Genomic DNA, 22,620 nt, shown 5'->3' on the forward strand with positions numbered 1-22,620 from the left:
GTCAAACACAACTGAGCTCATACATACACACACACACACACACACACACACACACACACACACACACACCCTTTGTAGTCCCCTGCAGAGGGACAGATATGTAAGTTCCATTTTTTATCATAACAAAAAAATCTAGAAAGAATATTTTTATATATGTTCTTGAGCTTCTCTTGGGCAGTGATTCTCAAAGTGTGGTCTGAGTCATGAGAACAAAACTACCTTTATAAATAATATAAAGATGTTATTTGCCCTTTCTCTCTCATGAATGTACAATGGAGCCTTCCAGAAGCTACATGATGTTGATTTACAACACAAATAAGATATAAGGATCTGGATATTTTTTAATAAGCTAGACAAAGAGATTCACAAAAATATAACAACGCCAAGAACTTCTCACTAATTTTTATTTTTTGGCTTGGGAAAAGGTGATTATTTTAACTAAATTTTATTTACATTAATATGAATGAGTCATTATTTTAAATGAATAAATCAACATCTTAAGTCTTTCTCACTTTTACTTTCCATAAGGTAAATATCAATAGGTATCTTCTGCATAAACGAGATCTCTTTGGTGTCCTCAGTCGTTTTGAAGAGTATGATTGAGATCTGGTGCCAAAAATTTCAAAAGTCACTGTTGTAGGGTGTGTATTCTGCAGTAGGGTTGCTGGGTCATATTCAGTTTTGCTATGTGTGTGTGTTCAGTTGCTTAGTAGTGTCTGACTCTTTGTGACCCCAAGGACTGTAGCCCGCCAGGCTCCTCTGTCCGTGGAATTTTCCAGGCAAAAGTACTGGAGCGGGTTGCCATTTCCTACTCCAGGGGATCTTTCCAACCAGGGATCAAACCTACATCTCCTGTGTCTCCTGCACTGGCAAGCAGATTCTTTACCACTATCTAGATGTTGCCAAACTGTTCTGCATAGTGGCTAAAGCTCACATTTAAAAAAAATCTGTATAGAGTTGTTTTTGTTTTCAGGTAAATTTGAAACTGTAAAGAATTATAGGATTGTTATTAAAGTAGGTTAATGATACAATAGAGATTTGATATACGAAATATTGAATATCTTTTCTAAACGACTGTGAGAAATTCAGGGTACTTTTATTTTTAGAGTACTTTAGAGGAAGAAGTTTTTCCTGGCCACTGAGAATAGCACTGTAGAGTGTAAACATTAAATGTATCAGATTTATTTTTGTTTGGTGCCTCATGGGAGGTAGATGTGTACAAGTTATGCAAATCAACATTTTTTTTAATCATCAGGGGAATTTCATTTTTCTTAAATTCTACCTTCTGCTATTTTGGTTAAAACCTAAGCCATGTTCCACTGACCCTCAATTTGTTTAAAAAAAATGTTGAGGCATCTAATATTAGAAAAGTAATAATTCAAAACCTGTTAGTTCATAGGTCACTTTGTGAAAGTTTATTTTAAGTAATTCAGCTTCAATTTTAAGCTTGTTTGATTGTGGAATATTTAAATTTTGCAAGTCTAGTTGATTTAATACTTTGCATTAAATTTTGGCAATGAGATGTGAGTAAATATATAAACTTTTACAGTTGGAGGACCAAGATGCAGCAATATTAATTGGCTGTTTCTTACAGTGGTTTTTCAGATAGTGGTTTGCACATTCTCATGGTGGTTTAGTTGCTAAGTTGTGTCTGACTCTTTGCAACCGCATGGACTGTAGCCCTCCAGGCTCCTCTGTCCATGGGATTCTCCAGGCAAGAATACTGGAGTGGGTTGCCATTTCCTTCCTCAGGGGATCTTCCCACCCCAGGGATCAAACCCTGGTCTCCTGTATTGCAGGCAGATTCTTTACCAACTTAGCTATGAGGGAGCACTTTGCACACTCTACTGTAGTAGTCAAATGCAGTGTGACCACAGTCAGCTGTTGCCTGTCTATTTATGGTGGAGGGTTTTCAGCAACCAAGAGTTAATCTAGGTGGGATTTCATTCTGCTATGTGGCCATGATAAAACATGCAGAGAAGGTGGTTGGGCTAGGTTAGAAACTGATGCCTACAATTCAGGAGACATGTCTGAGCAATCATAACACTGGTGATGCAAAGCACATCACAAGAACCAATGGAAACTGTTTTTTTTTATTTTTGTCTGTTGTTAGGAGATTATCCTTTTTTTGGGCTTCAAAATCACTACAGATGGTGACTGCAGCCATGAAATTAACAAACACTTGCTCCTCGAAAGAAAAGCTATGACCAACCTAGACAGCTTGTTAAAAAGCAGGGATATTGCTGATAAAGGTCTGTCTAGTCAAAGCTATGGTTTTTCCAGTTATCATGTGTGGATGTGAGAGTTGGACCATAAAGAAGGCTGAGCGCCAAGACTCTTGGGAATCCCTTGGACAGCAAGGAGGTCAAACTAGTCAATCCTAAAGGAAATCCATCCTGAATATTCATTGGAAAGAGCTGATGTGAAGAGCTGACTCATTAGAAAAGACCCTGATGCTGGAAAAGATTGAAGGCAGGATGAGAAGGGAATTTCAGAGGACAAGATGGTTAGATGACTTTATGAACTGTTGATGTCTGCCCTCAACAGAGTGTTAAAAAAATCTCTTTCAAATGAATGCATGAATGTGCGACCATCCCTAGGTCTCATTTTCTTCTATCAGAAAAATGGCTGAACTAGACGAAGTCAGTCCATCACTGACTTGATGGACATAAGTTTGAGCAAGCTCCAGGAGATGGTGAAGGACAGGGAAGCCTGGCATGCTGAAGTCCATGGGATTGCAAAGAGTTGGATACAACTGAGGGACTGAACAACAACAAAGGAAATTATCCGGCTACTAGTGGGGCTACCTGAGGGAACTGTCTTCAGGTGAGAAGACTTCAGTCTTCATTCTATATTGTGTCAATTGCCAGACTTCCAGCAGGCATTGGTCTGTAGAGTTGTTGATCCAGGCGTGAATATGTTTGAAGGTGTAATTCTATAAGGCGGATCCTTTTGAGGGGAAGATAAACTAAACCTGCGGGTTTTGGCTTTTAGGATTACTGACTTTATCTGAATCATCTCAAGCAGTAAAGAACTTAGAATTTGTCTAGTCCAGCCATTTTTCTGATAGAAGAAAATGAGACGTAGGGAGGGTCGCACATTCATGCATCCATTTGAAAGAGATTTTTTTAACACTCTGTTGAGGGCAGACAGCATGAATAAGTAGGCTGAATATATGGTTTATCATCCAAAGCAGGACACTTTTGAGAGTTAAACAGAGTGCTGTTAATAATTATGCAAAGGCATTAAAGCCAAAATTCTCCTGGGCAAAAATGAATTTAGAGTCACTCTAAAATAATCCAAACCCTCAAGGAGCCCAATATCTGATGGGGAAGAGATGTGTAACCATGAGATGGAGATAGTTATGCATTATGATAAGTATAAGAGAAATACTGGAGGAGGGTGAGTAAAGCCCTCTCGGAAAAAGCAACACCCCAGCTGGGTGCTGAGGAATGAGTCACAGTTTATCCGGTGGAGAAGGGGGAAGGGGTGTTCTCAGCAGAAGGAAGAGACTGTGCAAAGCCTTAGCACCTTTTCATTCCTTTGGGAGTGCTGCAAGCAGTTTCCTGTGGTCAGGATGCGTGGTGGGAGGACAGGAAGTGCTGAAATGAAGCAGGTAGGGACCAATTATCAGGGCATTACATGGTGTACAGAGGAGTGTAGATTTTAATTGTAGACACAAGGGCACCATGGAGGGGTTTTAAGCAGAGCCATGATCTAATCATATTTGTGTTTTAGAAAGTTTATTCTGACAGCAAGTGGGAGATGCATTGCGGGAGGAGAGAATAGTCAGGAGGCTTTTGCATTAAGCCAGATGAATGATGGCAAGACCTAGATTAGGCAGCAATGATGAGGATAAGCCTTAATTGGCAGAGTCAAAGACTTTTAAAGAATATTGGCTCAAGTAACTAAAAACTCCAGAGGGTATGCCAGGTTTCAAGCATGGCTGCTTACAGGAGCTCAAACAATGCCATTAGCATCTGGACTCTCTTCTTAGCTCAGCATCCTTCATGATGGGTTCTCTCTTGAGAACTTATATCCCCTCAGCTTCAGATCCAGTGAGAGAGGACACCTGCCTTGGTACTCAATGCATCAACCAATCAGTCACTGGGGCCAAGGGAATGAGAGCCTCTGATTGCCCAGACTGGGTCTCATGCTCTAGCCTATGTTAGGGATGAGACTCTATACAAACTGCACCAACAGAGAGAGGAAAAATAAGTGGATCCAGTGGGAAAATCAGGAGCTTTTTCTGGAAAGAGTGGAGTACATATTGGGGAGGTGAAGAACACCTACCAGGGAGGCAGAGCTGGACTGACCCCCAGGAAATTGCTCTGACCTCAGTCCATTGGCCACACAGCAATGTTGGGAAAAGGTCATCCTTAGTCAGGAGGGAGTCATCCTCTTTCTCTTAATTTCCATGGAGGAGGAGGAGAAAAGAGGGACTAACTTGACTGAACTGACTCTAAGAGATTTGCTGAGAATAGGGATGAAGTTATTTTATCTCAAAAGGGAGAGATGAGAGGCAATTCCCTGGCAGTCCAGTGGTTCTTCAGGCTTCCATTGCAGGGGGCATGGGTTCCATCCCTGGTCAGAGAACTAAGATCGCACATGCCACATGTCGTGGCAAAAAAAGAGAAATGGCTCCAACCCTTTCTCTGGCCTAAAGTGGCCTCTGGCCTTTGGAATTATTTCAACATAAATTGCAAACACTAGTGTGCCTCCCCTAACTACTTCAGTGTACATATCATTATAGAGTTCACTATTTGTTTACAGTTTTTCTTTAAAAAAAATTTTTTTTTATTTATTTATTTTTGGTTGCACTGGGTCCTAATTGCTGCATGCAGGCTTTCTCTAATTGTGTCGAGCAGGGGCTACTCTCTAGTTGCAGTGCAACTAGTCATTGCGGTGACTTCTCATTGCAGAGCGCAGGCTCTAGGGCACTCGGGCTTTAGTAGCTGTGGCACATGGGTTTGGTTTCCCTGCAATATATGGAATCTTCCCCAACTAGGGATCAAATCCATGTCCCTTGCATTGGCAGCCAGATTCTTAACCACTGGACCATCAGGGAAGTCCCAGTTTTTCTTTTGAGGTAAAATTTACTTAGGTTGGAATGCAAAAATCTGAAGTGTGTATTCCCTGAGTTTTGAGAAATGCATACACCTGTGTAAACCACACCTGGCGGACTTTCTATTACCATAGAGTAAACAGAAAAGTTCATTACCTTCAGATTTTATCTGAGGGCAGGGAAGAACGAGCCCATCAGACTGGTTTTCAAAGAACAGCAAGGCCAAGGAGGTGGAAGGAGGAAGATGAAGCCCTTCTCTGATAACTGTCCCGCTAGGCCTGCCTGTTCAAGGTTGTCATTACACTGCACAGTGATCCCTCAGAACATAACATAAAGTAGTGCTCAGTCACTTTGGGCCCCTGTTAGTGATGCTATTTTTGTTATTATCCTCATCTGATAGCAATTCTTTGTCAATTTTTAATTGATCAAAACCCTGTAAGAAAAGAAGGGTGAATGGTAGAATCTGGACATGACATCTTACCCTGAACACCCTACCAATTCTGAGGTTTTAATTGAAAACCAGCAAATAATGAACAGTGTTATATATAAAAGTGAAGTGATGGTAGATTGCCTATTTAGCAGCTATTTCCTTCATTTTTCTTGATGGCAAAGCCCACTTCCAGCCAGAAAGGCTGAAAATAGGCCTTTCCTATAGCTGGGCATATGAACCAATCCAGACCAACAAGACTTTAGGAAAAGTTGCTGGAAGCTTCTGGGGAAGATTTTCCTAATTAATGGAAAGTTCTAGGGCAGAACATGCCCCCTTTCCTTCCTAGGTTTATTGTCATAAGATGTGATTGTTAGCTTTCTTTTCATGGGAAAATTCTCTTAGCTTTCCCCTCATGGTGGCAAAATAGCTGCCATGAGGGGAAAGCTAAGAGAATCTAAGAAAAGTCAGCTTATACCTCTGAGTCTTAAATCTGATGAATTCTGGAGTGAGTGCTTACCAAGATGCCTTGGTTTGTGGAGTCATAAATTTCTTATTGTTTAAGTACTTTACCAACAAAGATCCGTCTAGTCAAGGCTATGGTTTTTCCAGTGGTCATGTATGAATGTGAGAGTTGGACTGTGAAGAAAGCTGAGCGCTGAAGAATGGATGCTTTTGAACTGTGGTGTTGGAGAAGACTCTTGAGAGTCCCTTGGACTGCAAGGAGATCCAACCAGACCATCCTGAAGGAGATCAGTCCTGGGTGTTCATTGGAAGGACTGATGCTGAAGCTGAAACTTCAATACTTTGGCCACCTCATGTGAAGAGTTGACTCATTAGAAAAGACCCTGATGCTGGGAGGGATTGGGGGCAGGAGGAGAAGGGGACGACAGAGGATGAGATGGCTGGATGGCATCACCGACTCGATGGACATGAGTTTGGGTAAACTCCGGGAGTTGGTGATGGACAGGGAGGCCTGACGTGCTGCGATTCACGGGGTCGCAAAGAGTGGGACATGACTGAGAGATTGAACTGAACTAAACTGAAGTTACTTTTCATTGGGTAGTCTGTTCCTTGCAGCCTAAAGCATACTAACTGATACACATGATTTGTAAAATTTGTTGCTAGTAAACCAGAGCATTTCCAGGGAACAATCTTGTCTGTATCACAAAGAAGATCAGACTGTTAACTATTTTAAAGAAAACTAAATTCACTGATTTGGGGTGGGTAAGTCATCAGTTCTCAAATCAGCTAAGGTGGTAGAACAGGAATTGTTTCCAAATGATAGTTTTCCATATTTGTAGGGATTTTAACATCATCACTGTTGCTCAGAATGGAAACTGTCTTCTTATTTCTGACTTTATCTATGAGTATGACGCTGGTGGCTGACTTGGGGTTTCCTGTGGGGCTAGAATACACAAAAATGTCCTGTGAAATCTTGATGTACCTAACTATATCATCCAAACTGGGAACAACTTTGTTGGTAGAAAACATGGTTTTATTACAGGTGCCCTGTATAAAATCTCAGCCAAGTTACACAGGCCCAGAGGAAAATGATTTGTTTTTGTCACACTGGTAGATTTTCCATTAATGATCAACATTCAATAAATATTTATTAAGTGCCTAATACATGCAAGGGTTTGAGCTGGACACTGGGAATACAGTGGTGAGTCAGACAGCTTCTACCCCAAAGAGTCCCGAGTTAGGAAGGAGGATAAAGAATTAACTAGGCAATTATAATGCAGAGTGAGAAGTGTTTCATTAGGGCCAATTGCAGGGAGCAGTGAGATCCCATGAGGTCACTCATGAGTGTTTGGAGGGAGATGCAGGGACAGGACCCTGAGAAAGATTGGTATTGAAGAGATGTTTCAGAAGGTGTTCTTGCAAAGATGGAGACAGGCAGTCAGGTAGGAGGAGAACCAGGAGATGGTGGTGGCCCAGAAACCAAGGAGGAGTTTATATATGTATGGTATTTGCTTTTTAACTTTTGGTGTAGATGTGGATGATTTGTGTAAAATTTAAAAGGGAAAGTATGCTTGGTAAACACTTCTATCCTTTAGCCATTTTTCTCCTATAATTCAAAAATATAATTAATTAATTTATGGCTGCACTGGGTCTTTGTTGCTTTGTGCAGGCTTCCTCTAGTTGCGGCAATCAGGGGCTACTCTCTATTGCAGCGCTTGGGCTTCTCACTGAGGTGGCTTCTTTTGTTGTGGAACATAAGCTCTAGGGGTGCGGGCTTCAGTAGTTGTCGTGTGTGGGCTCTAGAGCACGTGGGTTTTTTCTAGGATTTAAGAAGTGAGTCCTCTCTGGCTCACAGAACCAGAATTCCGTAAGGCCATAGTTAGAGAACCACTGGTCTAAAACAAGGAGGTGTTAGAAGGAGTTGGAAGTTTCTATGGAGTCTAGAAGGAGAGAACCTGGGAGGAAGCACATGTCCTCACTGGTCCAGCAGTGGTTAAGTGGTTGAGGGGGATGACAGGTACATGCTTTCCATCTCTCAAGGAGGAGCTCAGTCCAGGTGTCACTCCTGGGCCTTTCCACCAGTTCATGCTGCTCGCCCTGCAAGCCTGTTAGCTGGATTTCTCAGGGATTGCTTAGAAGTCAGCATCCTGGAGTCTGGCTAGACAGTGTCAAATCCTCAGGTGTCAGCAGATCAACTTAAAGGAATCTTTGAGCCTACAAAGGAATCGAGAAGCCTACAAAGCTGACTCAGGCCTTGGCGACCCCACTAGGACCCTCGTATAACTGGACAGCAGCCCGCTCCCCGGGTGTATCATTAGGAGTAGCATATTGAACTGGAGTTTCTGCCTCCCAGTCACTCAGGGACAGGAATCTGGCAGGGAGGATATGATGCTGTTTGTCTTGAATGCTACACAAGGAGGGAAGCAGTAATGAAAATATCAGAGGAGGGTATTAAAGACCCCTGAACTCTCATCTTGAATCTGCCACTGACTTGCCCCTCTCTTTCCTGTTCCCTATGATTTTTCCTGGGGAAACCTTCTTTCCTCAGTACACATATTGCCAAATCCACACCCCTATGGGTAACGTCTGTCCTGTGGTCCAGAAGGTGACTTCTGTTCTTTGCCGATTGTTACAGTGCAGTCGGGAAGCAGTGAAAAAACTCTGACTGGGAACTTGGATCTCTGTGGTTAGTTTGGCTGATGTCATAGAGAAGCCCTGGGGCTTGGGCTTGTGTAGGTGGGGAGGGTTCACAAGAACAAGAAGCACACCCCCACCCTTGAAGAATGCACAAGGCGTGATGTGTGACTTGCGTGCAAGAATGCTTAGCTGTGACTACCACCCACAGCCCCTCAATGTGTGAGGTGGGTGGAGTGGGTGGGGGCTGTGCAGGGGATGGGAGCCTGGGAGGCTCGTACAATCAAACACCAAGATTTAAGATCACTTAGAACCACACAAACAGGGGAAGAATGCCGGGAACTGAGTGGTTCCTCAGGGCGGAGGGCAGTGGGGAGGGCTTTGCAGGGTCCAGTGGGCCTCCGCATAGAACCTCGCTCAGCAGAAGCCCGAGGCCTGACTCCTCTCCATTCTCAGAGCTGAGCACAGGCAGCTTTCCTCTGGCTGCAGTTATCTGATCACTGATGCTTCTCCATCTGATTCAGGAAGTGTTTATCTTGTAGAGCTCCATAATGTTACCACTGGCTTTTGGACCTGGGCACTTATTGAACTTCAACCATTCTTGTTTTTAAAATAAGCTCTGTGAACCGTCTTCTGCTTGCCAAAAGGAAGAAACCTTTGTTTCAAGATGATGGTTTTCTGTGTTGTCAGGGACATCAACATCATCATAGTCTTCCTCAGGCTCAATATAGCTTGGGACGGTGATTTTCTTCTTATTTCTAACTTTATGTACCGAAGAGTATGCAGCTGGTGTGGGCCGACTTGGGGTTTCCTGTGGGGCTGGAATACATAAAAAGGTATCAGATGCAAAGCTAGCGTGTGTTTATGTATTTTTGACCAAGTGGTTCTACATGATTGTCATGGGTTTCAGTGATCCTCCCACATATTGGTGGACCAGATCCCCATTTCACAGAGGAAACTGAGGTCCAGCCATGACACAGTCTCAGACTCACCCCAGTGAGTAAGTGACAAACATCAGGCATCTTGACTCCCTTGCTGCTTTGCCTGACTGCACTGCAGTGGGAGCCACAAGACAGACGTTCAGACAAGAAACTGACCAGTGCTGGTAGCGGAATGAGTAGTGCTGTGCCTACACGCTCTAATTCTCATAAGGAAGCGATACAAACAACATCTCCTTTCAGGCACATCCCTCACAGTGACTGAACACTGCATTCCAGAACTATCTATAATTGCTCACGTCCGTCACCCCTCTGCTAAGAAGGACGGGGGCAGTGGTGTCTTCAAAAGGTAGAATTAGCAGAAGATGGGCACGTAGCACGTGGACTAAAGTGGGAGGAAAATCTCAGCTCCCCCTTGATGGGGCCTGGAACTGCCTCCCCACAATCACATCTTTTCCTAAGAGAACTTGAATAAGTTCTGCAGTCAGATCGAAACTCATCTTCAGGATTCAGCAGTCACTAGCTATGTGACCACGAGTAACTCGCTTAACTTCTCTGTGCTTCAATGTCTTCCTCTGTCAGAGGGACATAATAATGTACCTGCTGCATATAGTTGTTGAGAGGATTAAAGGAGACAGTACCTATAAAGTGCCTAGCATGGGACCTGACACACAGCGCCTGCTCAATAAATGCTAGCTAATATTACTACTTATCTGTCCAATTAAAATATTTTCATCCACTATCTACTAAGCTCTAGACACTATTTTTTAAAATATTTGTTTATTTTAATATTCATTTATTTGGTTGTCCAGGGTCTTAGTTGTGGCATGCAAACTCTTTAGTTGTATGGCATGTGGGATCTAGTTCCCAGACCAGGGATCAAACCCAGACCCCCTGCACTGGGAGTGTGGAGTCTTACCCATGGACCTCCAAGGAAGTCCCTCTAGGCACTGTTCTTAATGATGGGTAAACAACGGTGAACAAGATAAGAAAGGTGCCTATTTTCTAGAGTTTGTGTTATAATGGAGGAGACAGATAATGGACAAATGAAGGATAATTAAATAAGCTCACTTAGGATAATAGCCATAAGCTTCAAAAGGAGAATTAGAAGGATGGTCAGGAATGAACTCTCAAAGGTGGTAACATTTGAGCTGACACCCAAAGGGTGAAGTAAAGTCAGCTGTATGTAGAGCTTAAGGAAGAGTATTCCAGTCAAGGGAACCAGGCAGAGATTTTCTGATACGAAGTGTGAGAAGCCCAGTGTTTCTTTATACCCATGCTGCAAGCTGGAATCTGAATATGAATTTACACATTGAATATTAGAAGCATTGGTACTTATTTTGTACTTCCACACCCCCCCCCCACCTTAAACTTCATTCATCTCCTTGAAACAGGCTGCTGCCATCTGCAAATTCCAGTATAATAGACTGAAAGTTTGTGTCCCCACAAAATCCATATGGTGAAACTCTAACCACCAGTTCAGTTATACTCAGAGATGGGGTCTCCAAATAAGTAATTAAAGTTAAACAAGGTCAGAAGGGCAGGGCCCTGATCCAATAGGATTAGTGCCCTTCTAAGAGACACCAGAGAGCTCTCTCCCCTCCATGTGAGGACCCAGTGAGAAGGCAGCCATCTGCAAACTAGAAGTATTCTCAACAGACACCAGATTGGCCTGGCACCTTGATCTTGGACTTTTAGCCTCCAGAACTTGAGAAATTTACTGTCATTTAAGCCACATTTGTCTGTGCTACTGTTTAATGGGCAACCCAAGCTGACTGCTTCCCAAGTGGCTTAGTGGTAAAGAATCTGCCTGCTAATGCAGGAGGCACAGGAGAGGTGGGTTCAATCCCTGGGTCAAGAAGATCCCCTGGAGGAGGAAATGGCAATTCACTCCAGTATTCTTGCTTGGAGAATCCCATGGACAGAGGAGTCTAGTGGGCTACAGTCTGTGGGGTTGCAAAGAGTTGGACACAACTGAGCGACTGAGCACAGCTGACTAAGACGCCAAGACAAATTTATTATTCTACCCTGAATGAGACTGTTATCAGCAAAATATACTCACAGGCAACTTCTGAGGATAGCATATCCCTGGGGGGCAGAGGGGGTAATTGAACTGAGAATTGTTCTGTAACATTCCTGGAAGAGAGGAAGAATAGGAGTCAGTGTTTTGTTTTGATCATGCCTGCCATTTAAGAGAAAATGTCAAGGGAAATGGACAGAGTTGAACATTCAAATCTTGGTCCGTAAAGACTGAAAGCATCTCCTTTCTTTTCTAGGTCTTGCATCCCATCTGTAACTGACATTCTAAAGAAACCATTTCTTTAGCCCAGGGATCATTTGGATTTGAGGGTGTGTAGTAGAAGCATTCTAACTTAGACCACAGAGCTCATCTTCCTGTGTTTACCTCAGCTGGATCAGGAGGGGAAGGTAAGCACCAGGTGTATTTTGATGTGCAAAATGGATGTGCAAAACTCCCAGGTGGCTCAGTGATAAAGAATCACGGGTTCGACCCCTGATCCAGGAAGTCAACATACTGCGGAGCAACTAAGCCCGTGAGCCACAACTACTGAGCCTGTGCTCTGGAGCCTGGGGAGCCACAACTATGCAACCCGTATACTGCAGCTATTAAAGTTCTAGAGCCTGTGCTCTGCAACAAGAGAAGCCACAGCAACGAGAAGCCCTCACACCTCAACGAAGAGTCACCCCCACTCACTGCAACTAGAAAAAAGCCCCTGAAGCAATCAGGACCCAGCATAGCCAAACAAACAAACAAACAAAAAACAGGTGTACTCCTAATGCTAAACATACACCGACCATGTGACAGCAACATTGGGTATATAGCCTGCTGATCAAAAGATATGTTACTAGAATGTTTATAACAGCACTGTTCATAACAGTGGCAAACTGGATGCTACCCAAATGCCCGTAAGTAGCAGAATGAATAAGTTTCGTCATGGTTCAGTTCCACAGTGGAACACTCTATGGTAATAAGAATGAACAGTCTACAACTACACACAATGAATCTCACAAAAAAATGCTGAGAGGAAGAGGTTAAACAGTGAATAACACATACTATATAATTCCATGTATATGAAGTATAAAGACAAGGAAAAATGAGCCTATGCTATTTCAAACAGTGATTATCCTTAGGGTTTAAAGGCTGAAAGGGCATCTATGGGATTGAGATGTTGGTAATTTTGTTTCTTGATCTGGGTGCCAGCTACTGGGTCTGTTTAGTTTGTGGAAATTCATTGCATTGTACTCTTACCATATGCATTTTTCTGTATTTATTTTATACTTTGGTAAGAAGTTTCAGGGACTTCCCAGGTGACTCAGTGGTAAAGAATCTGCCAGCCACGCAGGAGATGTGGGTTGGATCCCTGGGTCAGGAAGATCCCCTGGAGAAGGAATGGCAACCCACTCCAGTATTCTTGCCTGGAGAAAGCCCATGGGCAGCGGAGCCTGGTGGGCTACAGTCCACAGGGTTGCAAGGAGCTGGCCACGACTAAGTGACTGAGCATGCACACGCCGGCTCCGTAGCGCAGGCACAAGAATGGAAGTGGACAGGCGGTTCTCAAAATTAAAAAGCAGGATTCCCCCCACTTACTCATACATAATTTCTTCATCTCTCTGCTTTTGTTTCAAGGACTTGGAAATTTCCAGTTTCTTGCCTAAGGAAAAAAAACAAGCATATTCATTTAGGAAGAATTGTCCAAAATTGTGATCTTTAGTGTTTAGAAGAGATCAGAGAATGGGCAGGTTCAGGATAGTCAGAAGAAGAACCATCCAGACAAAACAGACTTAGGGGCACAGAGCTCATAAGTGATAGAGTCAGAATGTCATCCAGACCGTCTGACCTCAGAGTCTGGAACTAATCCACTGTGGGCTGTGGCTGCTCCCTCATTGCCTGGTACTGTGTCTACCTAGCATATAGTTGTCACTTGGAAAGACTAGTTGAGTGAATAGTCAAAAGCATTCATGGGAGAAAAATGAGATGAAGAATGGGAACAGCAGCTTGTAAACTGATATGCTGGACATGTAAGTTATTATTAATTATAACCTACTTGTTAGTAGAAGTGGGTCAAGATAAAAGAGAGTAAGTATAAGTTTTTGTTCAGGGTCATATTTTGTCCATATCTAAAAGCAAAATGTTTTGGGACTTCCCTGGTGGTCCAGTGGTTAAGAATCTGTCTTCCAATTCAGGGGACATGGTTTGATCCCTGGCCAGGGAACTAAGATCTCACGTGCTTCGAGGCAACTAAACTGGCACACCACAGCTAGCAAAAGCCTGTGCACCGCACCCAAGAGCCTGTGCAACCAAAACTGAAACAAATCAAAATTTTAAAAATGAAATACTTAAAAAAGGCAAGTGGATAGAGGACTATAGTGGCTAGAATATACTTTCTGTATTTAAAAAACCTAATTACCATCAGGGGGTGGAGGGGAAAGGACTTTGAATGGGGAGCCCAGTGTACCCGATTTCTGGTTCCAACTCTGCCACCAAGTCCTAGGAGACCCGAACCAAGGATCTGCCTCTCTTTGAACCTTGCTTTTCTTATCTCTAAAGAGAGATGGAGAAGAATGACAGAAGCTTTCATTCCTGAGCAGCCCTGACCTTCCAGCACTGGTTCAGCAGGACCCTGAGGCCATGTCCAGATGCATCAGGAGGACAGGACCCTGATCATGGAGGGATGCCCCCTAGGTGCCCCAGGGCAAGACAGCCATACCTCTCAGAACATTTACCATCCCCACGTATACTCCAGGCCTAGGTCATTAGGTTAGGGGTAGGATCTTAAGAAAACTCTCTATTGAACCAGAATTTCATGTTTTTGGAGATGAGTATTAAAGTAGAAACTCACTTGTAGATAGTCTAAATTTAGATTAATCCCCCAAGAAGCTGCTTATTTATGTCCAAGTGTGCTAAAAACCTCTATCCAAGGCACATATAATACCCCCAAATTCAGAGTATGATCTTAGAATAGGCAGTCATGGTGGTCAACCATGAAATAAGTCCATTTTTCATGCCTGAAGACTTTTTTTTATACACTTTTTTACACACTTCAAAATGTGAAGGTACACTATGGGGTAAGGTGAGAGATGGAAAACTCAAATTAGGACTTTTTAAAAATAGCTCAAAAACACTCCGTTTTTAATTTTTTTTTTGGCATCTTGCATGTCATGTGGGATCTTAGTTTCCTGACCAGGAATCAAACCCATGCTCCCTGCTTTGGAAGTGTGGAGTCTTAACCATTAGACAGCCAGAGGTGTTCTAAGACATTTTTAAAAACTATTTTGTGGAGAATGATTGCCATACAAAACGCTATACGTATTTCATGAGTACAACTCAATGCATTTGGAATCAAGACAGTTTTTGACATTCCATGCACTTGTACTGTCAAGTTCCAGAGGTAAGGTGCTGTGATCAGCAGCCACATTGGAGAGAGATAGCACTAGAGAACAGCGTGCCTTGAAACTGATTCTGCTTTTACCCAAACCATGAAGGCCGGAAGAGTTCTTGGAGATTAAGTAACCTCCCTCTCTTCACTGTGCAGAGGGAGAAATTGAGGCCCAGAGACACATATTAGTAGCAGAGCTAGGACTCAGACCCAGAGTGCATGATGCTAAATCCAGAGTTCAGCCCATGCAAGCCCAGAACTGATCTTTGTGCCCTAAAGAAGCCCCAGTGCCCTGACAACCACCTCTTCCCTCCCCTCCCTCCACCTGCCCAAGGGGGAGGGTCATTACCTTGTCTAAACAGACACCTACAGACACAGAACAGGATGGTGCCCAGGCTCACAGAGGTAAAGATGATGGCCACAGCCAAGATGATCCAGAAATTGTCCTTCCACCAATCCATGGCCTTGGGATCCTGAGAAGAATGGAGGGAGAGGATAAGACATGATGAAGGGCTTCTTGGGGGGTGGAGGCAGTTATCTACCATGTTGTGCAGCTACATCTGCTTAGGGACCAGGCAGGCGTTTGTTCACAATCAAGCCCTGCTGATTTGCAGCTGGGAGACCTCAGGCAAGTGATTAACTTTCTCCAAGCCTCAGTGTCCTCACCTGCAATATGCAAGTGATGCTGTCTACTATCTTACAGGGAATGTACGAAAATTAGAGGTAAGACATGTACTTATCAGTTACTCTAGAAACTGTAGACATAATCACTGCTTTTCTTTACACTGTCAAACATGCAGCAGGAAGGGGAAATGCCATTTAAAGCAGTAACTGACAGCAGTTATTTTTATGTCAAAGGGACTAGACTCAATTCATAACAGGGCAGATAGAATTTTGAGAGCTATTTTTGGGGTGCGGGGGTGTGCTTCTCTGGTGGCTTAGATGTAAAGAATCTGCCTGTAATGTAGACCTGGGTTCAATTCCAGGGTTGGGACGATCCTCTGGAGAAGGGACTGGCAACCCACTCCAGTATTCTTGCCTGGAGAATTCCATAGATAGAGGAGCCTGGCAGGCTATAGACCATGGGGTTGCAAAGACTCGGATACAGTTAAGCAACTAACATTTTCACTGGTGTTTTGAGGTGGAGGTTAGAAAAATACCTTGATGGATCTCTTTGAGTGAGGCATGATTAGAGGGAGAAAGACACAAACTGAATTAGTCTGGATGAGAAAAGATTTGTTTCCGTTATAGGTTATTATAAGATGTTCTCTGTGCTATACAGTAACTCCTTATATATATATATATATACACACACACACACACACACACACACACAGTAAATACTTTGTATATAGTAGCATGTATCTGTTAATCTGATACTCCTAGTTTATCCCTCTCCTCCTTCCCCTTTGGTAGTTATAAGTTTGTTTTCTAGTTCTGTGAGTTTATTTCTGTCTTGTAAACAAGTTCATTTGTATTATTTTTAAAAATTCCACATCTAAGTGATGTCATATGGTATTTGTCTTTCTATGTCTGACTTGTTTCACTTCGTGTGTTCTTCTCTAAGTTCATCTGTGTTGCTGTAAGTGGTAATATTTCATTCTTTATGGTCGAGTAATATTCCATTGTATATATGTGTGTGTGAATATATATGTATACCTCCACATGTTCTTCATCCATCTATCTGTTGATGGCCACCCAGTCTCTTTTCTCTTACTTAAATGTCTCCTAGTTCTTAGTCTAACTTCCCCCTCATATTTTCTATCTCTTTGACTTTTTTCTTTTACTCCTGATGGATTTCTCCAAGGAGAAACATAAACATACTCTTTAGAGCTATAGAGACACACATCAGGCAGAGTTAAAAGCTGTTGCATCTGAAGAGCATGACTGGGTGTTGGGAGGGAAGCAAGAGGCCTGGCAGCTGTGACTGTTCTCTGTAAACCCTCCGAATTCTTTGCTTTTTTATCTTTTTTAACTTTTGCATTTACTTTTATAACACGGATAAGAGTCAATCAGCCACTTAGTGTAGCTTCCTTTTGTTCAGATTTCAAGTTTAAAGAAATTTTATTCTCATCAGATTCTTGGGAAAGAAAGAGGAAATAGGATGATGCCAGAAAGTGAAACTATGGGTCATTTTTCAGAACTATGCAAAGTGGTAAATATTCTGCAGTTCACACAACTTGAATGGCTTTGATTTCCCATCAGATGTTTTGAGCATGTTTAGTGCACCAAGAGCTTTCTGATCACTCACGTTATTTCACCCTCACCACCACACCCTTTTCTAGACAGGGCCTGAGACAGAGGTGTAGTGACCTGCCCCAGGTCACCCAGGTAGGAGGGAGGGCGGAACACTTCCTCTCTGTGTCTCAGGGCCTTCCAGTGTCAGGATGCCTCAGAATCATCAAGGAGAGGCCAAATGGAGGTCAGAATATCTCACTTTACTTCAAAACGAACTTCGCTGTGGTAGTCATATGGTGCTGTGGGTGCCCAAGGCATTCCCCAGAATGAATGATCAGGGCTTGAGAATGAAAGTACCAAGTTCCCCATAACCTAAGATCAGAGAAACAGCTCTTCCCCCATGAACTGCAGACAGGTGCCTTTTCAACAGGACCAAGACGAGTAGGTCTTTTTGGGAGCGTGCAGCTGAGGAAGGGGGCTATTAGTAACCACATCCCAGTGGGTGCCCCCCACCCCGAGAGAGGGGACAGGAGCCCTGGGGAGAGACGGCAGGGAGCAGAGCCGGTGGGCAGTGAGTCACGGCTGTGCAGTCCAGCTCAGGCTCTGCAAAGTGTGGAAACTGAGTCCCACTTGTGTTGTCAGGCCTGGAGTAGATAAGGTCATGGGGCGCAGGCTTCCTGAGAGCTACTGAAGCATCAGGTAAAGAGGTGTTTACATGAGAGGAGGCTGGCAGCCAGCCCAAAGGTGCAGCCGAGTCCCTCAAGGGACCCCAAGGGACTCAAGGGCCAGGGGTGAGCCTCCACCCAGCACCACAGACTGGATCAGCAGCAGTGACCCGGCGAGGGGAGGCTTCCTGTGGAGAAGTGTCTGTCCCTGACTTTCCTCCTCAATCCCATACCAGGGGGATAAGGGCGGGGAAGGGTGATAGGGAGCTGAGGCAGCCTTCACCCCTCACCCCGCTCTCTACTCCCCTCGCTGGGCAAAGCGGGGAGCTCTGAGTCAAAGATGAGACGGAAGTTTTTAAATGAGCATGACTAAATTTTTAAAACGGAAATGAGTCTGCTTAGTAATCAAAAAAGTAATACAAGTTTTGGGGTTGGACCGAAATGTCACTGGGGAGGCCTCTCCCTGTTGGAACAACGCAGGAACCCAGGCAGTAGCGTCGTTAGAAACAAACTGCGTCTGTTCACTGTGGCCGCTCCAACAAATCGCCGTGGATGCCGTGTCTAAAAACAACACAGAAGTGTCATCCAGCCGAGTTTCTGGGTAATACAGCAGCCAGCATGTTGCCGTTGGGCAGGGCTGGCCCCTTCTGAAGGCCCCAATGGAGAAGCCACTTCCTTGCTCTTTTCAGCTTCTGGAGGTTGCTTGTGTTCCGTGGCTCACAGCCCCCTCCTTCATCTCCTTGCATCTCTCTGACAGTCCTTCCCCAGTCACATCTCACCTCCTCTCGTGCCTCCCTCTCCCACTTATAAGGACTCTTGTGATTACAATGGGCTTCCCTGGTGGCATAGTGGTAAAGAATCTGCCTGCCAATCCGGGAGATGTGGGTTTGATCCCAGGGTCGGGAAGATCCCCTGGAGGAGGAAATGGCAACTTGCTCCAGTATTCTTGCCTGGAAAATCCTATGGACAGAAGAGCCTGCCGGGCTACAGTCTGAGGGGTCACAAAGAGGTGGACATGACTCAGCACGCATGCACGCTGTGGTTACTTTGGGCTCACCCGGATAATCCAGGTTCATCACCACATCTCCAGGTCAGCTGATTTGCAACCTCAGTTCCGCTTGTGACCACAGTTCTTCCTTGCCTTGTAATCTGACATAACCACAGGTTCCAGGGGTTGGGATGTGGACATCTCGGGGTGGGTGAGACCACCACACAAACTACCTCATGCTCATACTGCAGGAAGATGAGACTCTAGTGAAAGTGGTCTCATGGGTTTATACATTATAAAAAAAATTTTTTTAATTGGGTTTTTTGGGGTTGTTTTTGCCTTCTATTGATATCTCTGGAATGAAAGGGGAAAAAGTCAGCAATGATCCTGCCATTTCTGACCAGAAGTCTGCCACAGAGTGCTCAATGTTGCTGGCCCAGGGAAGCAGCAAGGACCCACCACAAAGCTGGAACAGACGTGGGTCTCTGTGTCTGGGAGGGGACTGCCACATGGGAGGGGACATTTTTGTTCTCAAGAGTCTGAGGTCATTGGAAGTTTCTCAAGGCTGGACTTGGACTCAGAGATAAGAGAGGGCCTTGTGAGCCAGAGTGGGGGCTCATGGTGCAGTATGGACCAGAGGAGGGAAGGATTCAGTGTGGCCCTAAGGCTGATCCAAAGCTGAGCCATAGGTCAGCAGGTCCTGGGCCCGGGGAGGGTGAGGTGCTGAGTCTACAGATACAGGTTAGGGGTCTGGGCTGCCGGGAGGAGGGCAGGGCCTGACCTCAGTTCCCGTCAACCAGGGGAGCATTTGGTGGACACCACAAATGGAAGAAAGAAGAGTCAGAAGAACAAGTGAGCTGCCTTTAGTCATTAGCTATTGAGGACCTTGGTATGTCAGACCCCACGGCAAGAACTTGAGGAAGAGTGGAAATTCCCAACCTGGGGCCTCACCACTGGGACTTTGTTTTAGTAAAGTTCTCCAGATGATGCTCGTGGAAGGCCAATGTTGAGAACCAGTGACATACATGTTATCACTTAATCTTTATAACCTGGTGTTGGGAGGTGTTATTATTACGCCCATTCTACAGATAAAAAGAGAGAACTCAGAGGGTTTAGGCAATTTGTTAAAGGCAGCATGGCTAGTAGCTGACTAGTCTAAGATTGCAGCAAAGCCTGGTCTGATGCCAAAGTTCATGCTGTTTTTGCTCTGTCAGATTTACACCAAGTTGATAATACTTCTTGTCATAACAGAACTGAAAGCAGAACCCTTGGTCAAGAAATTCCAATATTGGCAAGACCTCCACCTTGAGTTGTGACTTGTTCCAAATAAAAAGAACCTCAATATGAAAATGCATCTTAGAAAAGTAACATACATTATATGCTACCTTACCATGAGTTCAACCACACTGTACGGCAGGTCATAATCATAACCCCCTTTTAGAGAAAAGAGAACAGAAGTTTAGACGAGCTCAATGAACTTGCCCAAGGTCATAAGTGGAAAAAATCAGAAGCTAAGCCCAGGACCCTTAATTGTGACCACCAAGCCAGAGCTGTGGGAAATGCACTAAAATACAGATAGATACCACAGTCTCTGTCCCGACTCTACTCGCAATTCTGATGTGTAACTCTGGTGTGGGACTTGGGGCTCGGCATTGTTAACACGTACTCCAGTGGGTTCTCAGGCCTCAGGGAGGAACACTACATCCAGCCAGCCTGCAGAGCCCCGAGCGGTGGAGGTGAGGAGGCTGGAGGCTTGTTCCTTGCAACATTCACAGACGGTAGAAGCAGCACTAAAAGAAGAAGGAGGCACTAAAACAAACCCCTTGAACCCAAAGACCTCTCCTGTTTGCTTGTCACAGGGCTGATGGAGCTCCATCGTCAACAAGTCACTCTCTTCAGAGCAAAGTTCTATGCTACCTCCTCTCCCTACTTCCCCTCCATTTATACCCATTTGCCTGACACTGGCATTGATACCCTCAGTGCCAGACACTGAGGAAGAGGAACTGATTTTCACTAGGGTGTGAGTGACTTCATGGAGCCTCAGGATTCCTTCCCAGGGCACTGGCAGGAGCAGGGGCATCCTAGAACCTCATCCAAAGTCCTTAGAGGATAGTCATAGGCATCGGAGTGAGGTTCCTGCAGGGCTAAGGTGACCTGGGAAGACCTGCCGTCTGCCCATCGCCCTCCCTGCTTGTCCTCCCCTCCCAGCTTCACAGACGCTCCTCGCCCCGGAGCTCCGTGTCCTGCACTCTATCGACCCGCTTCTTCTCAATCTCCCTGTCCTCAGACAGACTTTGCATCTCAGTCACTCCTCTGATAACAGCTTAAAGAGAGTGCCAGTCAGCTTGATGAAAGCCCAGAAGGCAAGGGAAGCCTGAATTTCAAGAAGGGGGAAAAGTGAGATCGAGGAAAGATTGTTTAAAATACAGGGACTCAGTGTGTTTATAAACTGTGAAAGTGTCAGGAAAAAGGACAAAATGAAATGCAGGCAGAGAAAAGAGATCAAAAGCTACCTTCAGGGGCTCAGATGGAAGAATCGGCTTTTAAACGGGAACAAGGATGGAGGGAGGGCTGTGCTGCTCAGCAGAACCAGACCGGGATGAGAGGGCAGGAAGCTGGCCAGAAAGCTCCTGTTCTGAGTTAGGAAGAGTCAACAGGCAAGGTGCTGGGGGCGGCAGGGTGAGAGGCAGACAGCCCTGCCTCCCACTCCGCAACATGCTATGATCAATATTCAAAATGCATCTTTTTTCCTCCAACTGAGCCTGCCTACACTTACTGTGACAGCTGTCTGATGGTTTATTTGCTGTTCATCATCTCCCACACTGGCTGTAAGCTCTTGGAGAGCAAGAATCTTGCTGCTCCCTCTACCACTCTTTCTAATGCCCAGGACGTCACCTGTAATGCAGTAGGAGTGCCATATGCATCTGTGAATAAATGAATGAATGACTGACAGCCCCACCTCCTTCCCTCATTCCTTGTCGTGGGCAGGCTTCCCCTCTAGTGATGCAGTAGGCGGTTTGGGTCCAGAGTCTGAAATTCAAGTGCTGGCATTCTAGTTCTAAAGCACCTCACCTGGACACGAGAGCCTGGGCAGGCTCCCTGCTCTCCCCCTGCCTTTGGTCGTGGACTTCAAGTGGCTGGCTGGGAAGCAGAAGCCAGGCAGACAGGTGTGGAGGGTGGAGTGGCAGCTTCTCTGTCTTGGCCGCTTCTAATGTCCTCCGTAGCCTAAGGCACTCAGTTCTGAGTAGGGTCAGGGTGGGAGAGCCACTAAAAGCAACTACCAGCCCAGCCCTGACTCTCACTTCCCCAAAAGGCGTTTCCGGGGAGTCAGTGGCAGAAAACACATTCACTCTCCATTACCAGGAATTCTGGAGACTGTGACTTTATTCAAGAATTTGCTTTTTTTTCCTCTTTAACCAAATTCCTCAGAGTTAGATGTACAATTTACAATGTGACAGCTACACATATATTGACATAAATAAAATGTTTCACAAAGTGTCTTCAGGACACGGGGTGCGCTCCAACTCACAGTTTCTCATCTACGCTAGCCTATTTCATAAGAAGTCCTGAGTGTCAGCCTCTCAATTTATTTCAAAGTGTATTAACGGTCATGCCCTGTGTATTGAAAGACTTGAGTTTTTCTCGTGAAAAATAAGTGACCTAAAATAGCCATGAGTCCCAAGAGGTGTGGTTGGAATGTGTGTGTTGGTGGGGTGAATTAGAGTTTCAGAAAGTTAGAGTCAGAAAAAGGCTTTGTGGGAAGAGCTGGACTTGCAAATAGCTGCAGGAAGTGGGGGAGATGTGAATATGAGTCCAGTTCCTTACTCTCTGCCTTTATGGGCACAAATCCCTCTCCCAGAGGCC

At 44.7% G+C, this 22,620-nt stretch overlaps 1 long non-coding RNA gene across 1 annotated transcript; it reads right to left on the reverse strand.

Moving 5' to 3' along the window:
• Window positions 1–7,117: 7,117 nt before the first annotated feature.
• Window positions 7,118–21,958, reverse strand: LOC136150019 (uncharacterized). Its single transcript, XR_010659734.1, has 5 exons — window positions 21,829–21,958; window positions 15,275–15,398; window positions 13,137–13,200; window positions 11,592–11,665; window positions 7,118–9,410 (listed from the first exon to the last, which is right to left on the reverse strand). It is a non-coding gene; the product is annotated as an uncharacterized lncRNA (long non-coding RNA).
• Between the last annotated feature and the right edge of the window lie 662 nt (window positions 21,959–22,620).

This window comes from Muntiacus reevesi, chromosome 18, assembly GCF_963930625.1.
Source record: "Muntiacus reevesi chromosome 18, mMunRee1.1, whole genome shotgun sequence".
Lineage (NCBI taxonomy): Eukaryota > Metazoa > Chordata > Mammalia > Artiodactyla > Cervidae > Muntiacus > Muntiacus reevesi.